Below are 12193 nucleotides of genomic sequence, written 5' to 3'. Positions count from 1 at the left end.
ATATTCAATACATTATAATAAACTATATTAGGAAATAATCTGAAAAAGAATTTGCATGCTAAGTCGCTTTAGTCATGTGCAACTCTTTGTGACCCCCATGGACTGTAACCCACTAGGCTCCTCTATCTGTGGAATTCCTCAGGCAAGAATACTAGAGTGGGTAGCCTTTCCCTTCTCCAGGGGATCTTCCCAACCTGGCAATTGAACTTGAGTCTCCCACATTGCCGGCAGATTCTTTGCCACCTGAAAGATGGTAAAGGGACCCTCTTAGTGTCTTGCAATTCCTCCATTAGATAAGCTCCTCAATGGCAATAATTTTTTTTTTAATTACTTTTTCAGGCTGGCCTGAATGAAGCATGAGAACAGGGACCATGTCCCTCTGGTCCTTAGCTTTGGCCTCAGCCCAGCTCATTGTCTAGCATACAGTAGAGATTAAAAAACTTTTATTGACCGAATTTAACATGTGGATAATGAATGTATCTATAGATGAATGCATAAATACATGAAATATGGAAAGCACATTTACAAAATTCCTTTTCTTCCTTGGGCAAAGTCCATTCACAGTCTTACTTTGAACTGATTCCTGAAAAATTAACAGAGGCTTTCAAATTTGCTTTGAAAAGACCATAGCTGTGGTTTCTAATGTACTCAAACTTCAATAAAGAAGACCACTTTTTAACATAAGAAATGTACAGATTTCAACATGATACTAAAGAACTTGTAACATATGTGGATGAAAAGCATTCATAAGACATATGGAGTCTCAAATATAATAACTCCCTAGCCACAGAATAGATTCCAGAAGACTCAAAAATCTAACTCTCATTTACCTGCTGAACCTGATTCAAAATGCAATAAATATTTTTCTCCTTGGCAATTTTCTTCCTAAATTGAAGAATACCAAATCAGGAAAATTCAGTGTTTTTATCTTTATTCTGAATATTGGTACAAGTATTTATACAAGGCATGGGCTCCTGGTGGCACCATGGTGAACAATCCACCTGCCAAGTAGGAGACACGTGTTTGATCTCTGGGTCAGGAAGATCCCTGGAGAAGAAAATGGCAGCCCACTCCAGTATTCTTGGCTGGGAAATCTCATGACAGAGGACCTCAGCAATCTACATCCATGGGGTTGCAAAAAGCCAGATGCAACTGAGAAATTCAAAACAAAACACAAAAATGATTCCAATATCTCTGCTTCTATTGAAATTATAAAAAATGAATGTTATCAAAATTATACCTACATTAATTTTTTAAAGTACAGATATCTTATTAACGTATGGTTGTCTTACTAGTGTTTTTAAGATCTTTCTTATTAACATTTTAAACTAATATGCTGACTTTGGGGGCAAGATAGATGTTTCATAATGGTTAAACATAAAATGTAATCTAATTCCTAATATAAAATATTTTCAACTTATGGAGAAAAAATTATTGTATTTCATGATAATTCTGTGTTTTGTTTGCAACACTGCAAATTCAGTTTTAGAGAATGTGAAATTTTATCTGAAGTTAGCAGCATGATGAGGCTGATGGACTCAGGCTCATGAGAGTAAATTGTGCAAATTTCTTTCCAGTGATATCAACTTGGTATCTTGAAATGAACCATGTTTAAAATATTTATACCAGGGACAATGGCAGATTCTAGAAATCAAGACTTTCTTTTTGGCTAGCTGGTTAATGCACTTCTACCAACACATCTCTGAGTATAATAGAAAAATTTGTAACTGTGACGGAGTTTTGCAGTGTGGTGTGCAATTACCGGGCTTCCCTTGTCCACATTTTGGGTAACAAGCCTCAATTTACATGAGTCTTATCTTTGGAAATTTATTCATTTGAAGCACTAGACGCTATAGAATGGGAAGTTAATCGAGTTCCTTGGATGAATATAAGTCACATTTCCTGCCTTGAGCTATGCTTATCTCACAACTGAAAAGACAAATTGCTATCTCTTGTTTAACAAATGTGATTCTTTTGGCAAATCTTTTAACAAATAGATCTTTTTTAAAGTTATCATTTATAGCCATTTTGACATGAAAATTAAAAATGTAGTGATATATTTTCAAACCTTTCAAAAATCTTTAAACCCTGGCAAAGTAATCTTGTGATATAGCACATGGAAGTGTTCCTTGGTGATATTATTTTGTGTTCATCTTTCCAGAAATAAGGCCAAAATTTCTTGGTTCCAAGTACCAATATAATCCCCATGGCCTTTAGACACTGAAACATTATGTCCAACCCTGATCACTGTACATATATTAATTTTAGTAATCAGGTGCATGCATTCTTGCTAAGTCGCTTCAGTCATGTCGGACTCTGAAAACCCATGGACTCTAGCCTGCTAGGCTCCTCTGTCCATGGAATTTTCCAGGTGAGAATAAAGGGTGTGGCTTTGTAAAAATTTTCCCCGTGATTGTCTTACTGCACTTGGCAAGAGGCTCCATAGGGCATTCATTTTTGTTTGAGGCACTTTGAGAGTCTTGGAATAACTTCATTGCGGTCACCTGAATTTTTACTGGTTTCCTTTCCTACCTTCTGGCTTACATGTATCTTTTTAAAAGTTTTTTTCCCCCCAAGCTGTGCTGGGTCTTCCTTGCTATGTGGGCTTTTCCTGTAGTTTCAGTGAGTGGGGGCTACTCTCTAGCTGTGGTGCATGGGCATCACATTGCGGAGGCTTCTCTTGTTGCTGATCATGGGCTCTAGAACACCTGGATTTCAGTAGTTGTGCTCCCAGGTGCTAGAGCACAGGCTCAATAGTTGTGTCACAAGGCTTTCATTGCTCCACACAGCATCTGGGGTATTTTCAGATCAGGGATTGAACCCACGTCTCCTGCACTGGCAGGTGGATGATTCTTTACCTCTGAGCCACCAGGGAAGCCCTTGCATGTATCTTTTTAAGCCATCTAAAATACTTGCTATTAATAATTGTTTTGCATTGGGTACAAGCAGTGTGATATCATCCTAGTAGTAGTCTGTGAAATATCAAGATGATTAAGATCTCTGAGGACCTCTGGCAGAGGTCAGGAGAATTGGAATCAATCTGAGGCAAGACTGAATATGCTGTATACCAGGTGGAAGCAAACTTCTTCTAGTAGAAGTTGCAAATTGATATTGGAGGCTTATTTTTACACACACACACACACACACACACACACACACACAAAAGCTGCAAACTGGTATTCCATCCTTGAAGATCTGTTTTCTAGGACTGTTACTAATGCTGTATCTTTTGGGGTTTAGTCATAAAAGTGAAAACTCTAATATGTATTTCAACTGAGAGAATTTAATATAGAAAATTGGTTACACAACAGTTGGTCTATTGAACAACAGAAGTATGATCTTGGAAAAATTCATTAGTTTCTTTGTCTGGCTGTGCCAAGTCTTAGTTGCAGCATATGAGATCTTCATGTGGCATACCAGATCTTCAGTTGCTGAATGTGGGCTCTAGTTCCCTGACCAGAGATGGAACCCGGGACCCCTCCACTGGGAGCTCGGAGTCTTAGCCACTGGACTATCAGCGAAGTCCCTACAATTTTTGCTACTGGGGAGGTGACACTAGCAAGAATGGAATGCAGAGAAGAAAAAAAGAAAAACAATATGCCTTCTGAGATCCCCCTCATTCTCCATATTGGCAGGACCTATAATGAAGTCATCTGGCGAAGAAATATATACTCCAAGACCCAGAATCACAAGACATAGCCTGGAGGAGTGGTTTTGGGTGGAAAACAATAGGTAAGTAACTGTCACAGCCAGTTTTCCTTTGAGAACCTTGAAGAGTTTAATTTGTTCATTCAAGGAAGAAAAGAGATTTATGAATAAGCTTTCTCTGATGAATGAGCCTTGTGTCCTCTTGGGGTTTTTCTGAATCAGGATCTAAGTGAGCCTTGCGAATTTATCATTGAATTAGTGCAATGGTATGAAATGACTTGAGATCACAGGTCTACTGTGAACGTTTCACATGAAGTTAGGGAAATTTACATTTTATAAGTGACAAAGCAGAATCGAATGTGAAAAAGAACTCAGAGAAGTCATATCCATTGAAGATTAATGAATAGAAATCCACATTAAATTCAACCCATAGTTCCAGAATATTAATTTCATTCAGTGTTCTCCAGTTTCCAAATTCATTTTAGAATTATGAGGCTGTCCAGTCACGTATATACTTCTGTTATGCTGTTTCTATTTCCCAGCCTCTAAAATGTAGTAATTTGGCCTGTTATGCTTAGATAAACACCTGGAGGCTCTCTTGGGAAAGATCCCAAGTCTAGACATAGTTGAAAAAAATTCCTCACATGTGTTTCTTATTATAAGAAACTATTACTCTGCAGACAAGAGAAAGTTCCCATGTCTTCAAGGAGTTGCCAATTATGTCACATTTTGTGATGAAGCACTTATGACTAATATATAAATACTTGCCTCCAAAAAGTAGAATAATAAAGGGGAAGATAGAGAAGAACAATGATTTTATCTGAACTGCTAGAAGACTATTTTTTAAATGCAATCTTTACATTGTGAAGGCAAAGTCAACTCACAATAATCTCCTAAGTAAATTGTGCTGTTGTATTTTATAATTTTGGCAATGCTACTCATGAGAAATCTGACCACACCTCTTCGGAAATTAAGATAGCAATGTCTGCAAATCCTTTTAGCTACTACAGTTCTAAAATTTAAACTGAAATATAACTTCTTATTGTTGTTGTTATTAGTAGTAGTAGTATTCTTACTATTATATAATAGGAAACCATCCACAATATTATTCAATTCTAGGAAAAGGCACAACACACAAATCAGTAATTCTAAAAATTTCATCAAAGACAGTACTATCAAGAACAAGACTTGAAAAGAACCAGTCAATTACAGTTACAATTACACGTGTGAGAGTGCTGTAATAAAAGGGATATATTTCAGTATTCAAATCAAAAACCCTGGAAACTTTTTGCATCATGAAAACAATTGAAGCCAATACAAATTCTCTGGAAAAAAAAATAGAATTGTATTAGGCTGAAATGAAAAGATGAAAATAGATGGCATGCATAACTGGAAGAGGTAAGGATGATCACAAACCAAGACTATCTCTGCAGCATTAAAAAGTATTTGTTGGAGGCATTAAAAGAGTGAGCTAAGAGTGAGAGAAGTTAAATAAGCAAAGTGGGAGAAAACTTTGTAACTCTTCCAGATTTCAGAGTATATTATTAATCTCATGGGAAACTGTGAGATAAAAGATTAAAAGTATTAATGACAGAAAAAGCATTACCAACAGTAGTTCTAGAAGAGATATAAGAATAGGTGGATAATAAATATACAGAGATAGAATAGGAGAACTTTTTTTCTGAATCAAAGAAAATAAAAATTCAACTCATAAGGACAGAAGGAAGAAAATGCACTGGTACCCAAAGAAAGCAGAAAAAGGACAAACTAAGATTAAAAAACAATAGAAAGGATAATTTTTTCTTAAAATAGAGGATAAAATTGATAGCTGTTTCTACAAAAAGAGTAAAAGAAATAAAAACAGTTAAATTTCTGTGCTAAAATAAAAATGCAGAATAAGCAACTTTAGAGATAAAAACAGAGAATAGCTGAAGATACAGGAAAAATCGTGAAAACTAAGAGAACATTGTTTCCTGAATTTCAGGCAATTCAGTTAAAAGGTAGACTCTCTTGGATGCCTGGTGGGCTATAGCCTATAGGGTTGCAAAGAGTTGGAAACAACTGAAGTGACTTAGCACTCGCTCTTGGGTTCAGGTGAGACAAAAAAATTTTTAAGTACTAAGATGCTTTAAAAATACAAAGTAAGAGTCCAATAAGCATGTAGGCAGAAATGAAACAGATGGTTAGTTTCACAGTCATGTAAATCAGGCTGCTACATACTTCTTTAGTGTAATAATAATACTAGAAATAAAATAGAGCGATTATAGGTGTCCTGGAGGAGAAAGAAAAGGTTGTGACATTTCAGTATATCCATCTAAGATCTTTCATGTTCGTGACTGATGGAAGTAGAGACATTCCCAGGTATGTAAGTACTCAAAAAATACATCATGCACTTTCCTTAAAATTTTTGTTTCAAAAGATAATTCTTCTAAAGAGATAAAGTAAATTTATGAGTTTAAGAATAAGTTTGCATGTGGGTGCTCAGTCACTTCAGTCATGCCTCATTCTTTGAGACCCTATGAACTGTAGCCCACCAGGATCCTCTGTCCATGGGATTCTCCAGGCAAGAATACTAGAATGGGTTGTCATACCCTCCTCCAGGGGATCTTCCTGACCTAGGGATTGAACCCACATCTCCTGAGTCTCCTGCATTGCAGGCAAACTCTTCACCCACTGAGCCACCTGAGAAGCCTCAGTTCAGTTCAGTTGCTCAGTCGTGTCCGACTCTTTGCGACCCCGTGAGTCGCAGCACGCCAGGCCTATCTGTCCATCACCAACTCCCGGAGTTCACTCAGATTCACGTCCGTCAAGTCAGTGACGCCATCCAGCCTACTATAGTATAAAAAAGTCTGATATTGGGCATAGAAATCAATTAAATAGGAACAGATCAAGGAAATATGGTGCGTCAACAGGGTAGAGGATTGAAAACAATTGACGTATAGTAACTTTGTCAACATGAAATAGTCCAGGGAGACATGGAATATTTGAGATGGACAAAATTAGGCTGAGAAATACCTCTCAGGAAAAAGAAAAACTGCCCCCAATATCGATGAAGCAAATTTTTTTTTTCTTAACATAAGTCTAAAGAGATTGATGGAGCATATTATTTCAGGTGTAAGGGGAGTTCAAAACAGGAAACTCGGAAAAATATCTGGAAAGAAAACTATTATAAGGGCTGGAAATTGTTTTCCTAAAGAATGCATTTGCAATGAATGATGCTATACTTCATTCTATTTAAGAGTTCTGGTATAACAGGATGGTTGTTAAAAGGTACACTCCAGAGTTGGGAACTGCATGTCAAGGTGACAAGCTACAGAGAAACACCTTGAAAGAAACAGCAGAGGTTGTTCATTCAGGAGATTTAAATAGGTCCTTGGAAACAGGGAAGACCCTTTGAATTCAGAAAAACTGACAGCTTTAATGACTAAGCAAAAAGAGAAGGTGTTACTAATTAGAAAATCTGTTTATGATGATAGGAAAGATCAAAGAAATTTAATATGAGATTAAACATTAAACCAGATGGAGGGACTTCCTTGGTGGTCCAATGGTTAAGACTCTTCCAATGCAGGGGGTGAGCGTTCCATCCCTGATGAGGAAACTAGGACCCCACATGCCATGGGGCATGGCCAAAATAAAAACTAAACCAGATGAAGAAGTAGATAACAAGCTTAAGCTAAAGACCCAGTGGGTCTCAACTATAATTGAAATAAATCTCATTGTGCTAATGCAGTAGGTTTTTTTTTTTTTTCTTTAAGACTATACATTTGGGAAGTGAAGGGAGAAGCAGGGAAAAACTTCTTCATGCTTCAAGAGAAATCTGAAATAGATATGCCACATAAAGAATATTGTTATGTGGAAACAAAGGTTTACTCAGCAACCCTTCAATGATGGCATTCCAAATCTTCAGTTTTCCACTTCATGCTGAAGTGAGTAAGAGTGGATATGAAATACTGATCAATCACCTCCATCATTATGCTGGAGCTGAGTATAGAGCAGATTGTAGGAGCATCATTCATTCATTCAGGAAGATCAGGGATAATGGCTGTTAAATAGGGTTCCAGATGCCTCTGTTAACATCAATCGTGGTCTTTGGAAGCTGGTACCTTATTTAGCACCAAGCCTGGGACATGTGACCTCCACTTAAGCCAATCAGTGCCCTCCATTCCCCTGGCTACAATGGTTTGTTTTCCGGTGGACCAATCAGAACCAACACGTTTCAATTCCAGAGTGTATCTGAGTGATCAGGGGAGACTCCTTTTCCACAACGTTTGGAATTGTGTGGTGCTGGTAAACTTGGCTTACTACCCCAAGTAGCAGGCAGTGTTGGTATAAACAAAGAAATAAAGTATGATCCTTTTGGATCTAGAGATCGTCATACTGAGTGAAGTAAGTCTGAGAAAGAGAAATATCGTATAATATTGCCTACGCATGCATGCACACATGCTAAGTCGCTTCAGTGTCTGACTCCACAGCTTTGTGGACTGTAGCCTGCCAAGCTCCTCTGTCCATGGGATTCTCCAGGCAAGAATACTGGAGTGGGTTGTCATTCCCTTCTCCAGGCAGATTCTTTACCCTCTGAGCCACCAGGGAAGCCCAATATTGGTTAATTCCCTGCAATTAAAGATGTGACTATTAACATTCTCACCGGCCCAGTCTCCTGGTCTATACATTTCAGTTTCATCGTGCTGATGATTTTATCCATCTAAATGCAACTAATAGAAAGATGTCTGGTATAATGTTTAAGGGAAGATCCCCTAAAGTAATTCACTCAAGAGGGTCCTATATCTTGGGGACATTTTAAGGCTTTGCGGACAGTGTAATTCAAGTTCCCATGGTGCAAACTTGATATGTCTGAGGGTCTGTATCCAGCTCCTAACTTAGTTAGAGGACTCTAACTTAAATGATTTCTTATGCCTGTTAACTTCAGATAAAGATCTTCATCAATTCCTGAAGGAATTCCTTCTGCAGGAATACCAGAAAATTTAAGTGAAAATGACAGCACCTCATTAGGGACCCAACTGTATACACAGTTTATTTGAAGAGTTAATTGCAGCATACATTTACAAAAGATGACACATAGCATAAAATACAGTCTGGTATTAGCTCCCAACCCTTTCTCCCTGGAGAATCGGCAAATTCCTGATCCAGATGTGGTGGAGAGAAATGTTTCTTCTTTGGCCCAGACAGAGTCTTGTCCAGTAAGGCTTTTAATTCTGCATTAACTATGAAATGTCCTTTGTCTCCTCAAAATGCATTTGCCGATTGTCATTCCATGATCAGCTCCCAGTGTTAAAAAACAAATAAACAACTCAGTTTCTCCATTGTCAGTAGCCGAGATTTATCTACAAGTGGAGTCTTAGGCAAACTTTCCTTAATCTTTAAGCGTCTCTCTCTCTCTTTTTTTTTTTTTTTAATTTTTTGGAGGATAATTGCTTTACAATATTGTGTTGGTTTCTGCCATACATCGACATGAATCAACCACAGGTATACACATGTCCCCTCTCTTTTGAACCTCCCTCCCATCTCCTACCCCATCCCAACTCCTCTAGGTTGTCACAGAGCAGTGGGCTGAGCTCCCTGAGTCACACAGCAAATTCCCACTGGCTATCTGTTTTACATATGGTAGAGGACACGATTGAGCGACTTCACTTTCACTTTTCACTTTCATGCATTGCAGAAGGAAATGGCAACTCACTCCAGTATTCTTGCCTAGAGAAGTCTATGGGGTTGCACAGAGTCAGACACGACTGAAGAGACTTAGCAGCAGCAGCAGCAGCATATGATACTTTCTATGATACTCTCAATTCGTCCCACCCTCTCCCTCCCACACTGTGTCCACAAGTTGGTTTTCTATGTCTGCATCTCCATTGCTTAAGCATGTCTTTTTTTCAGCCAGGAACTTGACAGATCTCTGCAGACCCTGGAGCTGGCAGTGTGCACACTTCAAAACAGACCTGTTGAACACAGACGTGACCTCCCTCCCTCGGCCGTGTCTCTGCTCTGGTCTGTGTGTTCTTTAATTCACACTTTATCTTCCTCTGAGCTGTGCCCTGGCAGAGGCAGGGATTTTATGTGGCTATAAAACCACTCTGGCTTTTGTGAAAAGACAACAGATTCTGGGAAGAGTTCAATGTGGAAAGTCACGCTTGGTGCGGAAGTCATTGATTTTATGATACTCTCGGCTTCTCTCTTCTCAGTATTACCCTGGTTTTAGCATCTGATGGTTTTCCTTTGGCTGTGTGTGTGTGTGTGTGTGTGTGTGTGTGTGTGTTAACCTCAACTCCTTTCAAAATGTTGAAAGAACCTAATTCAAAAACAGGTCTTGGTTGATCGTGTAATCTTAGACCAAAGACATTTTACAATGCTACTCTGCAAGGAACTTTTGGCCTATGAATAATGGTTTCAGACAGTTATTTACAATCTCAAGATGAAATGCCTACCACTTTCTAATCTTACTGGATATGCTGGTCATGCACGTTAAATCTATGTCAGATTCTATGTGGGAGAGGAAAGCGCTCAGGTTTATTGAATCCCCAATGTGTCAGACACTAGACTTCCCTTTCTTATTTATTAAGAATTCTCTTAACAACCCTCTGAAGCAGGTATGATTCCCATTTTTTCTAATAAAGAACCGCTTACATAAGTTTTTTAGGTCACTCTCCAATAATCAACGGGATTGTCGAAGTCTGTCCAAGATTCTAAAACGATCCTTTCCCCACTAAACATAATGCATTTACCAGAACTGTAAAGGTGAAGAGGCTTGGGGGCCGATTTTTAAAAGAATTCCGAAGGTTTATAACACGCTTTATTTCAGACAGCCCAAGGTTGCTTTGCAAGACTGATGCTGCTCTTTCCTAGCTAGGGTTAGTACAGACAGGTCAAGGTCTGAGAACCATCAGGAAATGCTTACTAGGATCCCAGGGGTAACTAGGAACCCACGTGGTACTTATTAGAAAGATTTTTGCAAATGAATCGCTTTGAAGATTTTAGAAGAGGAAGTCGGTCAGGGAGACCCTCCTGTTGCATATGGGCTGCATTTGACTCAATGGGGTCTTTGTTCCAGCTCAACTCTGCAAAGAGGTCAGGCAGTGGTCAGTGGAGGAAACCACCGCTGAGAAGTCTGGGCCCTGAGCAGTCATTGCTCCACTTTGCTTTGGACAAGGGACAAGAAATCCTTTATGGGCTGGTGCGGTGAAAACTGATGGAAGCCAGTTTTGTTCTATTTTTGTAATATATTTCTGGTTGAGTTGATTCAACGGAAAAAAAGAGTCAGTGGGTTTGTGTGTTTATACAAGCCCTTCATCTTGCTGCTCTGTGCCAAGTTTCCCGAGTCTGTGAGGAAGTGGAGCCAGACGTGACTGCGTCCTGGGTTCTCACCCCAGTGACCTCTCAATCTTTCCAAGTTTACCCACCACTCTCCCAGCAGCGTTTGCATGGAAATGGATCTCTCAGCTCCTGGCTTTTGGCAGGAGGACACTTCCTTCATATGGAAAAGTGTTTAATACCAATTTAATGGTCTGTCTAGCCACTGTACACTCCCAGCCCCCTCCTCCCTCAGTACCCACTGGCACGGAGTGTGGAAATATAACTGTTAATCACCCTTTTAGCAATGCACCCCAATTTTCTTTCCAGTATGTCCTTTGCTTTTCTAATGAAGTTTTGCCCCAACTCCCTCTGAGTCCTGTGAAGGGTAACTGCTACTATAAATTAAAATGATGTTTTTAATGCACAAACTAGATTATTTTTTAGCCTGTCATATTCTCAAGAACCAAAAAATTGATGATTTCAAATTGTGGTACTGGAGAAGACGCTTGAGAGTCCCTTGGACAGCAAGGAGATCAAACCAGTCAATCTGAATGTTGAAACCAGTCAATCTGAATCAACTCTGAATATTCACTGGAAGGACTGATGGTAAAGTTGAAGCTCTGATACTTTGGCCACCTGATGTGAAGAGCTGACTCACTGGAAAAGACCCTGATACTGGGAAAGACTGAGGGCAGGAAGAGAAGAGGGTGACAGAGGAGGAGATGGTTGGATAGCATCACCAACTCACTGGACATGAGTTTGAGGCAACTCTGGAAGATAGTGAAGGACAGGGAAGCTTGACGTGTTGCAGTCCATGGGGTCACAAAGAGTCAGAAATAACTTAGTGACTGGGCAACAGTGATTCTCATTAAACATAACTTCAAACAGGGAGGAAGTGGGCTTGTTTATTTATTTCTCACAAACCAAAGCAAATGGTAATGGTTTTGTTGGTGACACTGACAAGGTGATGCCAAGTGTTTGAGTTGAATAAATAAAACTAATAAAGATACAACATGAGGACAAAGAGATGTAAGGTGAGTTGCTTCTGAACAGATAGACAAAATAGACACATTTCAGCAAATCAGACAAAAAGGACATCAGACACACAAAAATGACACATTTCAGCAAATTATAACATTATCTTGTCTGCATCTTCATAATACATGTATACCTTGTGGAAACTTATTAAGAATGCTAAAAATGTTGGAAGAGTCTAAATATAAATGCAATAAAAATGTCA

This window comes from Ovis canadensis, chromosome 18 (genome assembly GCF_042477335.2).
Source record: "Ovis canadensis isolate MfBH-ARS-UI-01 breed Bighorn chromosome 18, ARS-UI_OviCan_v2, whole genome shotgun sequence".
NCBI classification, from domain to species: domain Eukaryota; kingdom Metazoa; phylum Chordata; class Mammalia; order Artiodactyla; family Bovidae; genus Ovis; species Ovis canadensis.
This window is presented reverse-complemented; position numbering follows the sequence as displayed.